Raw genomic sequence first — 19,158 nt, 5'->3', positions numbered from 1 at the left:
TGGACCACAGCTGTACGCAGCATGACTCACACACTCCTACCTTGACCAGGAGACACACACACACACACCACACCAAGTATATGGGCACATATGCGTTCAAACACACATTTGTGACAACACTAAAAAGCCTTGGGTACCTAAAAGGAGACTACACGGACATTCATGTTATCCACTGATGCATGCATTGATGTTGCTGACAACATGTTAAATGTTATTATAAAAATAAATATTTTTCTACAAGTTTACATTTTTTGTGACATATTTTCTCATCATAACAACAGCAGCAGCAGCGGCAACAGTCGGGTGGAATCGTGGCTGGAGTTTGGGTTTCTAAGGAGCTTTGCAGGAGCTGCTTGGGGACCAGGCTGGGTTGGAGGCCCGCTGCTGTTGTGGGCTTTATTCCATGGGTGTCTGATCTTGGCCCGGCTGGGAAGTGGTGGAATGCGTGGGGCCTGGGTCCACCAGGCATTCTGTGGCAACGTGTTGATGTATTTGGGGCACCATCAGGTGGAAGGGTTGCATGGGTTGTCAGGGTTTGCACCGACTTGTTGGGTCTGTACTGGCTCAGGTGTGTGCTGTTGTTGAAGCAGAAAGAATGCCAGGTACCGGGATATTCAGCAATTCATTTGCATTTCTTGGGAGCTTCAGCTCATCACTCAGGTTGTTGGGCCTGGAGGGGGTGGTGGAGAGTTTGGGACAGTTTGTTGTTTGACTCTATAATATGTAGTTTTATTCATGAATTTTATGTGAAAAAGTGCTTCCTAAGTTCTTGGTGTTCCTGTTTTATATTGCTTGCTTGGGTGTTTGTGTTACTTAAAGCTATACAGTGACTGCTGAACAAAAAAAGACATGTATATGGGGACAGCAACCTGGCCAAAATATCACAAATATCACAATGACGATCACAATTATGATTAAACAGGGCCCAAAGGGTCATTAATCTCAACAGTAGTGGGGGAAACAGTCAAAACACACCACAAATATTAGCACAGTGTATGAAATACTTGATTCAGGTCTACTCTGAAAGTTAAATAGGCTTCCATTTTTCTCCATGGGTGATTTTGTTTTATTCACTTTTACAGGCTTTGCTGGCTGCATGCAGCTCTGTTTTCTTCTCATTCTGGGGTTCACCTATGGGCTACAGGTTATTTTGCTGTGTGTGTATGTGTGTCTGTGTATATGTCTGTGTGTGAATGTAAGAGTGTGCGTGTGAGAGTGTGTGTGTGTGTGTGTGTGTGTGTGTGTAGGGGGACAGGGGGTGCTTGCCCTTCAGGGCATAGTTAAGGTCCTTTGGAGCTCGAGCTTTTTTTTCCCTCTCATTTCACTTTGATTCCTGGAACACTTAACTTTGCACATGCATGAGCACACACACAGACACAATCATGAACACGCACGCACGCACACACACACTTAACTAGATACGGAGGCTTAACTGACAAGTTGGGTAACAGCTCAAACACTGCATTCAATTAAAATGGCAAGTGATAAACTCACTTTGTTCCACATCTCCCCCTAAATCTCTGGGAACTATGTTAATGCTTTGATTTGACTCAAAACTGCAGCATGACTAAATCAAGAAGGCATTCATGTATAAAATTCTTAATTTCATGGTGAAATTAATAATGTGCCATGTTTTCCATGATGGTAATTTGAGCTGATGATTTACAGGTCTTGCCAAGGTCTTGCCAAGGACTTGTGTGTTTAGTTACTGCTATTAACTGTGAAGATGAAAGCATTCCCATGTTTGTCATAAGACACTGATGAGTTGGGTGCAGAGCCCCACCTATGATGCACATTTTATGTAATACAAAACAGTTTTACTTGTCTCAAGGGGTGTGTTGGAGCAGAGGTTTTGAAACTTTGAGGCATGCCTTCTCAAAGGAGGGAGTGCTGAAGGGGTGGTGCAAAATGAGAGAAGTGAGGGAAACACACTACACGAGGTGAAAGGAGACAGGTGCATGCTAGTGTTCTGAAAACAACAGGAAGTTAGTCGGTGTAGGCTGGCCTGCTTATCAAGATGGTCAGCTGTTGCAGGAGCAGTGCAGGCTGTGACACGGTTATTAGAGGAATTATATAGCCCTCAGTGCCTAATTTCTGCCATTTGCATGAAAAAACATATTCTTTATTGGAGTCACAATCCAGGATTACCTACCATGATATGATTACACTTCCTATAAATACCCCAAAACTGTGGGAAAACAGGCCATGAGTATTCCCAAATAAAAGTAACACAAAGAATAATAACCAAAGTGACAAATGTCATTAGCATGTCTTTTATGTTGTAATAATATATTGTTTTGGACATGACTAGAAGGATAAGCAGTGTCAGACTTTGAAATACCCTGAGTCAGGATATATCAGGGTAATTCCCTGATATTTGTCAGTAAGATGTAAGTCAATGCAATTACTTCAATAGCTCAACATGTGTGTTGAATTTTTGGAGTAAAATAGGGCATGCACTCCAGACCTCCACTGAAGATTCCTTTCCTTCTCCTTGTAGACTTTATGTCTACTTTTTTACAGTCTTACTTTTTGACATTCTTCATGGCTTGTTGAGATTCCATGTCTTGGATTGTGGTTTCCCCTTTGCCATGATGGTTATTTGACTGAACCTTGGCATTGCTCATATTCTGAATTCTTAACATACCCCTTTCATGGTTGGAGCATTGGAGAATGATTGTATTTTCCATTGTCACTGCAAGCCAATGAATGTTTGTTTTTTTTTTTGTTTTTTTTTTTACTTAATTCCCAATTTTCTGAGTAAGGGCATTCATTTAACTTAAATTACTTCACTTTAATTTGTACCAATAAAGACCCCATTAGTCATATTATTGAAAAACATGACGTCGTGGATCTCGAAAGAAAGCTCAATAACCTTATTTGCAAACATCGCACTGATTGGCCTGATAGATATGCCATAATCAAAAGTCAAAATGTGGTCATACATGCTGAACCACTGATTTGATGAAACATTAAGGGATTCTGCATCTTGTTAGTCATTTGCCACAGGATGAAAAAGGAAAACATGTTTACGTGCTTAACCAGGACATTTGTAAAAGAAACAGAACAGTGTATGGCAACATATATGAACAAGAAAGCATGTATATAAGAGCATAATATAGACTAGGCAGCCAAACACTTGATCCTGGGCTGGATATAGTCAAGTTACAAATAGTAACATTAAGGACATACAGGCCAGAACAGAAAAAGCACCATAAGAAATGTAAAGATGCAGAACTTTGAGTCACCCGACTCTAAAATGTCATCCACATCAGTATTGGATAAAAGTGAACCCCACAAATAGAGTTAGTACGTTTTCCTCCTTTTAAGGGAAAAAGTGTCACTCTCTTGCTGCTTAGTGTTTCTGCTTGCTGCTACATAACAGATTCAACTTTTAGTCATAGTGAAGCCATCCTAACTCTGAAGAGCAATGTGTTTGTTTTGGGACAACAATCTCAAGAACATTCACCAGATTCTATTGAGCTGGAAAAACTCTGCAGAACACTTTTATTGAAGAGATGTCTCTTAAATATGCCAAACCCCATAAGAATTACTGAAAGTAGGGTTTCAAAAGTGGCATTATTGTTGGAAAGACAGCATTTTCCTCAGAGTCACAAATAATGAGAATAATATATTCAATTGTTTAGTCTAAAAAAGGTGTGCAAGCAGACAGAAATGGTGCCAGGCTGCCAACCCGACTGGATTCTCAATTAACCTCCTGTTTTATCCGCAAAACAGATTTTCTGCTCAATTGCAGAGGGAACTGCAGCAAGAAAGCCAGGTTTATAGGGAACTGATCATTATTCAGTGTTTCCCACAGGATCAGACTTTGATTGTGGCAGTGGCTGTCCAGCTGGGGTGCCACAGAGCATGCGCCAGGGATAAATAAAAAATAAAAATGAAATCAGGTGGCTCCTCTAGACCCTCCAAATTTTACTGGACTGAACTGGCCAAATTCGGACAGTAAAACGAGTCGTTTCTGAGGGTTGTGAGGCTTTTTTTTTTCTTGTTGGTGTTTTAAAGAAGCGTTTTTCACAATGCAAGCTCACAATGCACAACAAGCTTTTGCGAAAAAGTCCCCAGTGCATCACATGCGGGGGCTTGATAGTGACAATGAGGCAAGCTGTCTTCTTTGCAGAGGAAGTTTCGGTCAAGCCAACTGCATTAAATAGTCCTCCTCCTCTTCGTTGGTTTTACCTGCGTGAACTACCTGACCCATCCCCCCCACCCCCACTTAATCGATCCTACAGTACCAGAGGCTTTTTCTGTCTGCAGTGTTTTATCCAGTACTATGACATGATTTATGGGGTCCAACATGGAGACTGTGAACGTGCGTGAGCATACAGCAGCAGAAGTAGATAATCAGGCTGTCAGACTTGCTGTTAAAGAATTCATCCCGTAACCTGACTCCAGTGCTAATATCTAAACATTTGAACGCTGTTTCCCAGCAAATCTTGCAAAGAATAACAAAAACAGACTTTACTTGAAAGTAGTGAAGAAATCATTTGTTTGTGCTTTGCCTAATCTCAAGGCTAAATCCTGCACAAACCTTTCTTTTGTTAATGGAAGTCACCGTAATCTTTATCATTTTAAAAGTACAAACATGATTACATCTCCAACATTTTAATCACGGCAAATGACACAGAGACAGACTTCATTCAGGGCCTGGTATCAGGTTGTGTATTAGCAGCAGTCGTCTCCTTTCTGCCATTATTCGCTTCTCAGAGGAGTAAAGGTAATCTGCCTGAAATCAGGGATACAGACAGTTTTATCAATATTGATATAATCTCAAACTAAACACCAGTGCTGGAATGGAAAGTTTTCCCCTTTCAGCCTCCTTCTATCCTTTTGCTTCTTTCTTTTCACTCATCAAAATAACACTGTGGTGTACATTCAAAAGTTGGGACTTACACTAGAATATACTGTAATTTAAGGTAATTTTTATTAGAATAATTACAATTATTGAGTACTACATGTGTCTTTTCTAGTGGAAAGACTACAGTATTCATTTGTTTAGATTTTCAGTTTGCATTGTTATTTCTGCCACCTGCCTTTTGCTTGCCACCTCTTTTTCCACCACACCATCTCTTTTCCCCACTTCCCCCTCAGTTATGTCACTCCTTTCTCTCCACATGTCCCACTCCTACTTCCCTCTCTACTTTTTGTCTTTTACCACATTTCCATCCCTCCTTCTTCCCTCTCTGTCTCCCTTCTAATATCTCTCCCACGCATCCTTTCCTCCGTCACTCCCACAGACCCATCAGTGCTTTTCTGAGTCCAGGCTTGTATATCCATTAGTCAGTGTTATCTTCATGTCAACAGTTCCTCTCAAATATTTACAATAGTCCCCGGTGGGAAGACATCGAGCCAGGGGTGGGATGATTCACCCTTTTGTTAATACAATCACCCCAAAAGTAACTGCGTACCACTCAGAAATACACAAACCTGAGTAATGGGCACAAAGTGTCCCAAAACATGTTTGGTACAGTGAAGCACCTGACCTTGCAGAACAGGTTTTATAAAGTAAATCACAAACAGAAGAGATCAAGATGGAAAGTAGCAGAAAACCGATCAGCACCTGTGTGTGCATGTCTATGATTGAACTTACAGTGGATTCAACTATGGTTAAATAAAAACCCTCAGTCTGACATTTTCTCATAGTCATCATCATTGAAATCCAAAAAAATACTGATGGGCAAAAACATTTCAACTTGAAATCTTTACAGTCGGTACCACAGAAACACTGTGCTGTATATATGATGACAAATAACTTTTATGTGACAAGCAGACAGAACAGTAATCTGGGGTTTTACAAGTCAGAATAGGATAGGAAACACCGTAAGCTTGAGTCTTTTTTTTTAGTTTAGTTGATTTACCAAAGTGTTGTTCATTGTATGCAACTTCAGAAATCATAAAATATACATCTAAACAAAAGTGTTGTTCATTGTATAAATCATAAAATGGATATATATCTAAACAAACAATTGTATATTGAATTTTGGTACTTAGATGTATCCAGAATTCAACATCGAATCACAGAAAAGTGATTAAGAAAAAGAAATTGGGTAACATTTAACAAATGCAGAGAAACATTCATCATCCGGACAGATCATTGGAAGACTGTGTGACATCACTAATCTCTCTTTGGACAAGATTGATGACTGGATTTACCCTCAATTCAACCACAAGTGAGGCAGTCGCAGTAGCTGACGCAAGAAAACAAAACATACACTTCAAAACATACCAGCAGTGACAGTAGGCCACCCCAGGTTAACCACAGATATGTTGCACGTGTACATGCTCTAACACTTCCATTCGGGGACACCCCCTGAAAAGCGTATACAAAAGGCGCGAAAATAACACAACATTTCAAATGTACATACAAAAGGTACACGTGTCACCCAAGCAAATGTCAGCTTTTGCTTACACACGTATACACACAGAGGCAAACATATACACATAAAAGCAATGAAAACATATATTCAGAGTGAGTCACCAGTAAACTCTGATAGATAAACAGAGCTGTTGGAGGCAGTGAGGTTTATTTAACATTTCTTTCCCTCTTCTTCTCTTTGTGGTGTCCCTTTTGGCCCATCTTTAACCGTGACCTCCTGCTATATTTGTTTTAGAGTTGGGAATTTGTAGGACTGTTCAGGGAAACACACGCACATGGATGGACACAAGCATCCATTCACACATGCATACTGAAACACAGACATTGCTTAATGGGAGGAGGAAATGTAGTAACACAGTCTGACGTTAGTCAAACACTTAAGTTTTTTTCTTTACAGCAGTTCTGTCTCTTTATCGTCACATATCAGATATTGAACTTGATGTTTCTCTGAAACGGTGAAAATTCTGTCTCTTAAGCACGTACAACCATGAGATCAGAGGTGAGGAAAAACTATTAAAGAATTACATACTTCAAAAACCCATAAAAACCAAATTATTATTACATTATCAACTTTTAATAACCTTTTAAACGCTTCTGTAGGAAAAAGACTGTATTCATCAACTAACAGTGAATCCAATATGGATACCTGTATAGATCTAAGTTTGCAGCAAACAAGAAATGGTAAAGAAGGAAAAAATGTAATTACATCCAGACAGATGAATGTTAAAAGCCAGTTTTTTACTGTCCTCATGAAGTCATATGTTCAGTTTTGATGAGGATGATGATGATGATGATGATGCACCTTCCTGGGTAGTCTTTCAGCCCAAGCGGTACAGCTAGTTAACCTTATACCTCCATAGACTACAGAATAATCAAGAAACACCCAGACATTAGTGTGCACCCTCCTACATAAACACACACACACACACACACACACACACACACACACACACACACACACACACACACACACACACACACACACACACACACACTCTGCCGGCCTGGTGATGACCTGGCATGTGTAGCAATCCACGTGCAGGCCGGGTTGTGAGAGGTAATGTTTCAAAACACACCGCCAACGCTACGAAGGAACAAAGACAGTACTCTTAGACACAGACACAGACACACACACACACACACACACACACACACACACACACACACACGCTTATCCACATCTGCACTGGAGAGAAGTAAAAAAAAAAACCTTCAAATTCCAGGTGTGTGGAAAAAAATGGAATAAACATCCTGAACTAATGTGAGTAGATCATGGAAAATTATTTGGCATTCATCGATTGCCCTAATTGTTACAAATGGCTAAAGCATTTTGTAAACAAAACTTGAAATATCAACATATGCATGTGAAGCAGTGTACAGTAAAACAAAGACCTCATCTTCTATTTCACTACTAATTTAGATCAGAAATTGTGTTGGCATGGAGGTTTTGTAATAAAAATAATAATAATCGTAGTTTGACTCCGACAGACTTTATACTGTACAGTATTATTACATATAGTCAAATATTGTTCTAATTTGATATAATATGCTTGCAATGTTCATCAGAATTGTCACTGCTTTAAAAGGAAACAATAAAAAGGAAAATAAAAATAATAATAATAATAAATATATATACAGTATATTGTGTTCCTGTTTGTTATGCAGGTTCAGAACCTGTCTGAAAATATCTTTTGTGAGACAGACTAGATTCACCTCTCCAAAATCAAAGTGCTAAATAGGGCTGGGACAAAATGTCAAAGACTGCGTGATACACAAGAATCATCATCATCCTGATCTTATTGTGGAGACTGGTAAGTTGGAAAGCCAAGCAATCAACTTATTTTTCAAATTCTGTGAAACTGACACCACAATGCAGTAAATAAATATATAATTCCTGCTTTGTTTTTGTAGGGGACTTTTTTCTTATTCACTTACATGAATATTGTGATGTATTTTTACATTGTCTGACAGTATATCAATTTCTACAGAATCACTGCATTGTGGTACTACTTTCAGGCAGCAAATCATGATTCCTATCATAAGTTGCTCTGTTTTTCCCACCCCTTGCGGTAACACATTGGTTCTGTTTTGGGTTGATTTTCATCATAGTACTCATGACCCTCTGCTTGAGTGTTTAGGAGTTTAGGCCTCTTAATGTCAATCTGCCTTCCCTGTGACAAAATATATCTGTCTGCATACTGTTTTACTCACTTTCCATGTGTTTCTTTAATTTGTTATACATTGTGGATGGTATCGCATGCAGACGATGCTGAAGCGTGACCACTTCCGCATCTGGTTTCAAAGATTCAATAGCTGTTTTTGCAAAATTTGATTTCCATGCCTGAAAAGAAAGTGTAACTGCTCAAGAATTATCTTAAGAGCAACAAGAGTTGGTTGTGGTCTCTGGGTTCAGTTTATCACCAGGAAAGAGACTGAGGAGAATTCTATGACTAAGTGCAGATTTTATCAGGCACTCAGACAAACCACACTCAAAATCAGAGACAAATGCACACCCATTGTGCTAAAACAATATCCCATCTCTAAGTAAGGATCAACTCGAAAGGCTGGAAAAAAAAATCAACTGAATTTTCAAGCTCAGAGCTTTAGATTTTCTCACCATACAAACACAGAAATATGAAGTTTCTAATTGATTTGATTATTACTATTAATTATAAACAATGATACTGATGATGTTGTGGCGGCTAACTTCAATGCTCTGTCTTAAGCAAACTTCTTCTGTGTGAGGGGTTAAGTTGACAACTGCTTTGTACTGAAGTCCTCTCAGAGTTCAGCATGGTGTACATGGTGTTCTTTGTTCTCAATCACTAACCAGAACAGGCTTTCTTCTAACCAGACACACAATCTTACCATCTTACCCATTCTTTGAATATGCTGTACTAAATTAAATCTTATACTTAAAAACTGTACAAAGAAATGAGTGACAGAGCTTGTTAGATCTGTTATTCTTTATCTTAACTCCCCACAGCTCATTTTCAGCCTGACTTCTGTGCTTTCCCCGCAACAGCTGAGGAACATCTCATGCATTCACACACACATACGTATGTTCACAAAATTATAAACCCACTCATACACTTTAAAAACAATACTTTGGTAGGTCATGCTGTCTCATTCTGGTGTGCTCTCCTGGCAGGCTGAGCTGTGATGCTGCAAGGTGCGGGTCTGGCTGCACAAACACGTCACAGTTTCACAAATAAATCTCTAAATCAAAGTTTTAGTACCATCCCAAGAGGTGACTCATTGTGCTGTCACGCTAACGAGGGGTTCCCTGGCTTCTATTGAATTTTTTCCCCCCTCTCTGTTTATTTCTCTGAACTGGTGTGTCTCTCTTTGAGCGTTCCTATCTGTTAGTCATTATCTTCACCATCATTTAATCTTTCAGTACCACACAATGTAACAATGGTTTGAGTGTGTCAGAAACGTGGTGTGATGCCTGTCCTCACCAGAAAACAACAGCATTGGTCATTTGTTGATACACTTACTCAACCTGTGTTTACTTTTTCCTGTCAAGTGACATCGAGCAGTCATGTAAAGAATGACCGTCATATCAAGGAACAAATGCAGAAGTAGCCAGGGTTTTTCCTCCATAGAGAATTATTGCTGAGACGCATATTCTGCGTATAGTAAGCTGAGTGTGTGTGGCGGACTATCTTGCTTTTCAATTCGGCATGTACACAGGTCAGAGCAGACACAAAGCCTGCAACGTGGCTCGCACACGTCTCATGAGAGGATACAGCTGCACCTCATCCACAGATTGGGAGTCTTGCTTATGTTTTTGAGACACGTGCTGTTCTCTTTTCTTCCTCTCTGGAACGGAGAATCAAGTCATAATCTTTATTGATCATTTTATCAAAAGGCAAACGCCACACAAAAAAAATAGGGCTGGCAGCAGCACTGTGTGTATGGAGAAATGCACGTCTGAGCCACAGCCGCTCAGTAACGCAGCAGTCACGCGCTGCTGACACAGGATATGTGTTTCAGCCCTTACAGGGGAACCACCTCCCTCAAATTCTGCGCTACCTCAAGCTCTAAAAAAACTCTCACATATGTCTTTGTGGAATACTTTGTGGATTCTATCATTTTTAACTACAACATTATGTAGTGTACATGGCATGGAGCTGTATCACAATCTACCAGTATCACATCGTCATGTGTGTTTCCTGTTCATGCAGCAGACGTAGGAAAATTCTGATACACCATTTAGCAACCAAGAAGTTATGGAAATGAATAAGTGTAGGACAGCTACACTGAGCATAAGCGCTAACATGACAACAAAATGAGTATCAGAATGAAAACAATAAGCTTTGTTGTAAAGATTTGGGAATGATCAAAAAAAGAACAATGCAAGAGATGGACTGGCTTGTATTTGCTGCTAGGCACATTTACAACCAGCCTGAAAACATTTGCAAGGCACAGCATCTCTCCTGTGTGATTGATGTAAAAATTAGTGTCTCGTCTGGCACCATGCAACCGCTGTTATTTTTCTCTGCATGTAATCTGTTCATTGTGCCGAAGTCTGACATATATTATTCATGTCTGCTCAGCTGGCAGGGCATTGACTGGTCTCTGTTTTTAATGTCTGTTTGCAGTCAGTCTGAACTGTCATACAATATTTATTTTTACATTGTTGTTGTCTGTTACCACAGTAGTGTAGTGTGAAAATCAATAGCTGGGCATGTCATATTTAAATGATAAAGTCTGCAAACCTACTTAAAGCACCGTGCGATAGATAAGCTGATGTGACCTCTTTTAAATTTCAGCCTTCATAACCTCAGTTTTCATGTCTGCTACCTTCTAGGCATCTCTCCTCCTCAAGCAGTATCATATGTCTTCAGGGTTTCCAATAAAACGTGCATTTTTTTGTGGCAGTAAACAAAACTTCACAAGGAGATATGTACAAAACAGAGCCATGATGCCAAAATAAAATCTCCTCAGTCCCTATGGAGCAAAGCTCAGAGTGGCATATTTGCTGTCAGCACTTTCCAATATTCTCACTTGACACAATAAATCCCAGATGGTAATTATGTTTTTTGTTGATTAAAGTATGTGAGACATGGACAGAATGGTAACAAAAGAGACTCAGACAAATTGAAGCACTGTTCAATAAACTTACAAATGTTTCTTTGACATCATTATCTTCGTGTGATTATTTTTCCTATCAATATATAAATCTTAACAGTATATGTGAGCATGACTCATCAGTCAGGACTGAGGTGGTTAATTGCTTTTTGTGGTAAAACAGGTAAAACAGAACCCTGTACTGTCCCTTTTCATCGCTCCTTTGTTGTGGCACACAAATGCTCATCCATTGCTGTAAACAACCACAAGTGCTTTTCTGTGCTCTAAAACATCAGAATAATACGGGTAGAGCAATAAAGTGATTTTCAGTGAAGCTTTCACTAAGGCCATCATCATCAACAACAACAGCAACCCACACTATGATAATAACATTCAGACATCACCAAGACACTTCCTCAAGCTCATCATGGCCCTTTTACACAGCAGACATTTTGACTTGTCATAGAAGGAAAAAGCACAGATGTGATAAAGACTTATCACGTTTTAAATTTAGTACATCAGGAGGAGCAGACACAGTGGCAGGACACTGATAATCAGAAACTATTAAGAATATGGCCCTGATTAATACTATTAATTGTACCCGTCTTTTTACTGTAAAGAGCCTTTCCTTTGGTGTTCAGTAGCCGTGTTTCATTATATTACTCTGACTGATTGACTGATTATCTGAAACAGCAGGAGTTGGGGCACTGGTATGCATGTAGAGCAACAAAATGAGAGGTTGTTGTTGCATGCTAGAGATTTCCCTGATCCTAATTTTAAGTAAAGCACCAATATCAGTCTAAAATATCAGCAAGCCGGCACATCAGTCTCTCCCTAGCCAACAAACAGGTTTCATCAGATACCCACTCAGACTGTGTGATCAAACACTTTATGTGAGCCACTGATCACTGAATGGGCCACCATACAGCTGGGGAACGTTCAAAGACTCTCAGGTAGGTAGGCAAGTAAGGTATGCTGGCTGCGGTTATTTCCCTCTCATCCAAACACCCAAACAGACACGCACATACACCTGTGGATGCGCACACAAACACACACGCACACACACACGCACACGCGCGCACACACACACACACACACACACACACACACACACACACACACACACACACACACACACACACACAGTGGCACATTCCTTCTATGACATAGTGCTGCCCAAACAAGGGGCTCAGGTGTTTCTCCCTTTGTAGTTTCACAAACACTAAGAGAGAGACAGAAAGTGAGTGAGACAGAAAGAGAAAGGGAGGGGAGAGATATGATGTTTCCTTTTTTTTCTGCCTCGGCTGTGAAACCCCATCCCTTTCATTCCCTATTTCATTGTGTCAGGCACTCTTTTGTATGCATGGCTGATGAGGCCCCCTTGACACTGAAGAGGTTATGCAGCTGATACCCGACTCCCATTGAAGACGCTGTCCTCTCAAACACACACACACAAACACACATGCATTGACTATCTTCCTTTCTTTCTTTTTCTTACACACAAACCTCTGTCCCTCAATTTCTTCCTTTCTTCTTTATTCCCCAAGCCTTTTAGTCACCTCACTGCCATCCTAACACAGATATGCAGGTCAAACCACAAAAAGATACCACAGAAGAAGTGTCCGAAAACACTTACATCACCGCAAAGAGGGGGAAATGGAAGGAGAGAGAAGGTGGACGTATGGAGAGAGCGATATCAGGTCTCCTTTCATCTCCAATCTGCTACTATATATTTAGATCATTTCTTCTTTTTAACTTTGAGTGAAATCATGGTGTGGAAAGTTTACTTGACTAGATCATACAACTTGTCAATGCCATGTAAAGTCAAGTAAGATTCCGCAACAACTCCCTCCTATGACAGTCAGAGAGAGGACACCATACTAGGTCAGATCCCGAGGGACGCAAGATCAACTAAGCTAAATTTATTTTTGGTTGTTTCTTTGGTGACTCGCACAAAAAGCCTCTGGAGTTCTTCCTTTGATAAAAGACACCTGACGGACCAAAGTGGCCACTGTGTCACAAGATAAGGCTGGATGTGTTTTTACTTTACTGGGCTGGGGAAGTAGAGTGTGTGTGTGTGTGTGTGCGGGCACGCATTTAAATACAAACACGATGTCAAGACTTGTAACACTGAACAGCTGGGCCCGTATATCTCTTTACCCTTCTCCTTCTCACCAACCACTAGCAAAATAATTAATTTCTTCAGAATAGATTTCATTTTTATGTAGAGATCTAATTAATTTGATATATTTTCAAATATTATTTCTTACTCATCTGAACACCCTCCAAAAATCTTGTAATATGACAAAAAAAGTTTGACGATAACTAATGCATACGTAGCGGCCATAACTGTTAAAATATGGATTGTTAAAGTTGGGGTTGCCTGTGTATAATGATGAGTACACATTTGTTTTAACTCTGACAAAACAAGGCACTCATGATGAGAACTTTATGTTATCTGCAATATAAATAAAGCTGTTTTGGGTTATTCAGACCAGGATGAGATGATGGGATTATTAATGTGCATAGCATTGTTTGTAAATAGCATGCCAAAGGACTTTGATGAGCAGAAATTCTGGAGCAGGTATCCCAAGTATAGGGAATTATAAGATCTGATTTGTGTACTGCCATCTCCTACAAACCATACAGATTACTACAGCAACTGAAAACTGATTTCATCCACATTTTGCATGACTCAGCCAGCACCCAAACTATTGTACATCATTCAGAATTTTCACTACCTGCGGTTTGCTATGATATTCTTAAAACCTGAATTTTAGTTGATCAAATGTTTTGGCCAAACTGAAAAGAGGCGAGGATTAATAGTATATTAAGTAGTACTACTACAAGTAGTTGTAGTTGTACCGATAAAGCTATAGTGGTCCCATCTGTTTGGCAGCACCTGAAGTTGCCTGGCATCCTTCAATATTCCATATTGTTCATATATTATATGTTTACAATCTATCTATGGTTATTTCATCCTGGTTGTTTGTGATGGTTATTTTACTATTTTGGTCTATTCTGAAGACAATACATCTACGACATGTCAGTCCTGGAAGGGAAATCCCATTTCCGTTGCTCTTCCTTAACTTTCTTTCTTGACTTCACGTCACTGGGCAGCAGTAGCAGTAGTAGTACAGTGATAGTAGTAGTTAACAGTGCAACAGAAGCAGCAACTGTAGTGGTTGTCCTCAAGATTTGTCTTCACAATGTAGCCTGTATTTTCAAGAAGAATTACAAAAGGGTTTACCAGAGTTTCATGTGAATGAACCCTTGAAAGAGCCGCAGGGAACCTTTTCGTTTTCAAGGTGCACCGTCCTTGACTGCCCTGCTGCAAATGTAAATGCATTCTGTTGCCAAGTCTATCCAAGTCCATATACTAAAACTGTAGGATCAGACTTAATCCACAGCCAGCACAAAAGGCCATAAAAGGCTTGAAAGAAAGCATTAAGTGAATCATCTTTATGTGTCATGTGATTGAGGCAATTTCTGGACAACTGTTCACAACACCCATATGTGAAACAAAAAGAAGACGAGCTTACTGTGCAATATACAGTCTCTTGTTTATAGAACAGAGGCATTTTGCCATGGACTGCTGGAACAGCTCTGACAATGTATGTGTGTCTGTGTAAGCATGTTTAAACCTTGTATCTAAGATACAGCATGTGATTGTGCAGAGCCTTGGCAGTTCAAAAGGACCACAGCCGCATTCATTGAGCCTATGTTTGTCACTCTCCATACACACACAAGAACACACACAGATCTTCTGTTCCAGATGCCAAACCATCAGCCTATAGATGATCAATTTTACAACCAGACTGGCCCAGGTACAGAAAGTCAAGTATATCACTGTACCACAGCAACCCTATTTACCCTCAACCAACCTTCATACGAGAAATTAGTTTATTTATCTTTTTAACTAGTCAAAAATCATGCAATTCAATTAATTTATAATCTAATCCTATACTTGGATTTGCAAGAGAGATGTGAATTACAGCATCCCAACTGACAAAATGGACCAAACAAGAGTAGCCCATAGCTTAGAACAGAAAAAATAACAACAAGAAAGACAACAGCATTGTATTCTATTGACTACTGTATGTGGACATGTATGTGGACATATGTGTATATGGACATATCAACCGACATGTGGATTACAACTGCAAAGCATGGGAGAATCTCTCTCATGAAAAGCAGAGAGACACTCTCTAACGAATAAATATAATGAAATGTACAACAGTTACACAGCAGACATATTTTCAAGGATTTCTATCCCAGTGTTGGTGTCACAGTCATAGTGAGGCTACATCCGCTTCAAAAACAGTGTGCAGTGGGATTTCCCCCCTTCATTTGCATACGCTGGGATTCTTAACCATTCAGTGTAAATACAATTTGTTTCATTTTGCATGTCTTTTTGCCCCTGCAACTCTCGCCTACCCACAAGACAATAACAAACGGATGGTAAGTGGTCTGAGAAGACGTTTCAATAAACATCTTGTTTCTCTGAACTCTGTGATGCCTCCATATTAATGACACACATGCACAAACATACAGATGCAGAAACACACACACACACTGAAACTACTCTAAATGACTCCTGCCTTACTTCAGAGAAAACCCCATCCCCTCACTACTTACAACTACATTAACCACCCCCTCACCTCTTTTCACCCCCTCTTCTCTCATCCCTCCATCCCAATCTCTCAACAATTTACATCCAGAGGTTGAGAAACAGCTGGACAATAAAAGCGTCTTAAAAGGACACACTCCCACTATGTTTATGTAAGCCAGTCCTGAGCAGCATTGGAACTGAACAGTAAAGAGGCAAGTTGTGCTGCTCACTGGCCAGGTTAGTGTGTCTACATTTATCTATGGCTGTCACAGTCAAAACGACTTTAGGACAGACTCTGTATGTTTGTGTGTGTCCATGGAAAGATGTATCCGAGAGGCCTGGGTCTGGGGGCTTTTAAGATACCGCACAATAACATAGTTACTCCAAACAAGCCGTTAGGGAGATCAGATGAGACATTAAGAGGGGGAACACGCTTGAGATTGAGGATGAAAGAGATATTTCCCTTGTTAAGAGGTCCACCATTCTTATCACAGACTGATGATACACCATCACTCTACCTGTACATATTACAAGCTACTTTGCCTCTGATGCAGCCAGCTCTCTCTCTCTAACTACAGATATCTAATGCCTCCAAAACGTATTGAGGAGAAACTAAAAAGCATAGCAGAAAAATTAAATACTCAACCACAGGTATCTGAGAATTTTAGTCTGCACTTTGCTGATAGAAGGATGGCCAGTGAACAAACTTGGCTGTCTATACAGTAGAAGGACACCAACATTTTTTAAATTGGTGCTACATGACCAGAGAAAACCGAGAAAATGGGATGTGGTATTCCTTTTTGTACAGCGATGGGTCGTGGTTTTGGCCAGGAGTCTGTTTTAAAATAGGAAACAGTAAAGCAGCCAGTAAGTATTAAAAAAATGTGTACTGCAGCTTGACAGTACACTACAATATGTTTCTGAATACATTTTAAACAGATGAATAGACAATGAACAGGATTGATCAGCACTACCTTATTTTACATATACCAAGCTGATAACTAGTAATTCTAAATAATGACACGGAGATGTACATTCTCACTGTAAATGTACAGTATTGTTGGTTCAAATATCACTTATCATTCTGCTTAATTTGTAATAATCTGTATCAGCCCTGAAAAAAAAAAAACACCAGCTACAACCCCCTTTAATCACACAGTTTCAGCTCTACGCCTTTCAACAAGGATTACTTCATGTGCACAAAATTTATTGTCTGTAACACACACACAAAGTTGTGGGTTTGGAGTTGCAGATAAGTTTGAGGGCTGCGGGGTCTGAGGTTGGCGCTCATCACACGATCAAACACACTGCAGACACTCAAGCCTGTCTGTGTAGCATTCATTTAAAATGTGTTTCCTGGACTGACAGTGCTAGACACAGTGTGGTTTCCTCTAGTGGTGAGCGAGGGGTAGATGAGATGTTGCTGTGGCATTCAAACAATATTTGCCAACAATTCCAGGGGATCTAAGGGGAAGTTCTCACAGGGCACACATTTTACAGTGAATTCAGATTATGTATAGAGCTGATATTCAGCATCTTTGCTATGACCTCATCACTATCCACAAACAGCAGATACTGAAGGGTGACAACAGCAAACTTCTCCCTGCATTCAGCTCCTTACAAACATCATCATGGAAACAATTTAAATCCAACTATCCACCTGTTACAAGGCATCGGACTAAGACAAGTCAGCCAGTAGGCAAATAAATAATGGCTTAGATCAGATGCTCTCTGATTAAAATGTTACGACATTAGAATATAAACACATTATCGGTGGTGGACTGACACAAAGTGCTTAAAAGTATTGACTGAATGAAGTGTAGCACTTAACCACAGAAACAAGTAAACTAATTTCTTCAGAAGTTAAACGTTTATCACATGCTTAGCTGAATATTGCATATCTGGCCCTAAAGAAAGCTGTATTGAGTAAACAGTCCAGGGAAGGAATCATGTATGAATGAAGTGTGAGAAAGTAGAATTCCAGTCATGTTTAGCTAGCTACATTGCTAAAGCCACACTGGGCTAAAAAGGGCTAAGTTGTATAATACTTAGACATTATTAGCATTTGCAAAATGATAACTGTCAAAAGGAAACCCTTAATCCAATACAAATTAAATTAATCGACATTAGCAACATGAGCAGCAAATAGCAAACAGGCAAGATAGTTAGCACAATGTTAGCACCATCTAAAAACAGCAGAAGCTTTCAATTAGCTCAGGATAGCTTCATTTACCTTGTTGAAGGAGGCTCCTCTCAGCTAGCAAATAAATCCTTTTCTGAAAAGAGGCCTTCGTCTTTAGGGAAAACACTTCGCACCTGACGCCACAAATTGTCACACAAAGCGATAAAAACAAAAGGAAGTCCCGGGTTAGCATCTCCATAATGCTACGTGAGCTGCCGCCATTGGAACAGGATCGCGGTTTTACTGCGAAGTAATTAACTGCTGCGCAATGGAGAAGGCGCGCGGAGCAATGGCGGACTGAATTCACCATCTTTGTGCATCAAGGAAGGCGAGATATGCTGCAGCCAGTAACATGTATTTTATCTCTCAATTTAATGACATCACAGGTTTTATTTTGTCCTTTTTGAGAAAACATCAAATCAGCAAAATAAAATCAAAAAAGGCAACAGTTTTTACAACATTGGGCTGCTGTAAACATATCTTCTCTGTACTAGTGGAGGTAGCTTTTATTTACTCCTATAAACACAATGCAACATAATAGAATTTTATAGAAATATAAGAAGAGGATTTACCAACTGGGCAAATCTGTGGCCAGTGTCTAAAGTCAATGTTAAAGGGGGACATTATGCCAAGTACTTTTTTGGGGAAAGATGCTGACAATGTATCTGTACCTGCGTACTCGTAATGATACAAACACTTCCACTGCATATTTTCCTTCTCACACATGTGCGTGCTCACTTTACCTTATCAAGCATGAAATCCACAATGTGCGTCTCACCATCAAATAGATTCCAAAGCAAAACACAATCATGTCATAAATAATTAAATACCAAATTGCATGCAAGACGAGGCAAAACATACAATGTATTCTGATGGGAGTTTTCCCCCCGCAGG

General features: G+C 39.8%; 1 long non-coding RNA gene across 1 annotated transcript in view; it reads right to left on the bottom strand.

Moving 5' to 3' along the window:
- LOC119029970 overlaps nucleotides 1-18,566 on the bottom strand; it is a 104,387-nt gene extending 85,821 nt beyond the window's left edge. The window contains exon 1 of the long non-coding RNA XR_005078141.1: nucleotides 18,316-18,566. This is a non-coding gene — a long non-coding RNA (uncharacterized LOC119029970). The remainder of the gene's footprint in view (nucleotides 1-18,315) is intronic.
- Nucleotides 18,567-19,158: the final 592 nt, after the last annotated feature.

The sequence above is a fragment of the Acanthopagrus latus genome, chromosome 12 (assembly GCF_904848185.1).
Source record: "Acanthopagrus latus isolate v.2019 chromosome 12, fAcaLat1.1, whole genome shotgun sequence".
Classification (NCBI taxonomy): Eukaryota; Metazoa; Chordata; class Actinopteri; order Spariformes; family Sparidae; genus Acanthopagrus; species Acanthopagrus latus.
The sequence above is the reverse complement of the archived record's forward strand: the minus strand, read 5'-3'. Positions and strand labels throughout refer to the sequence as shown.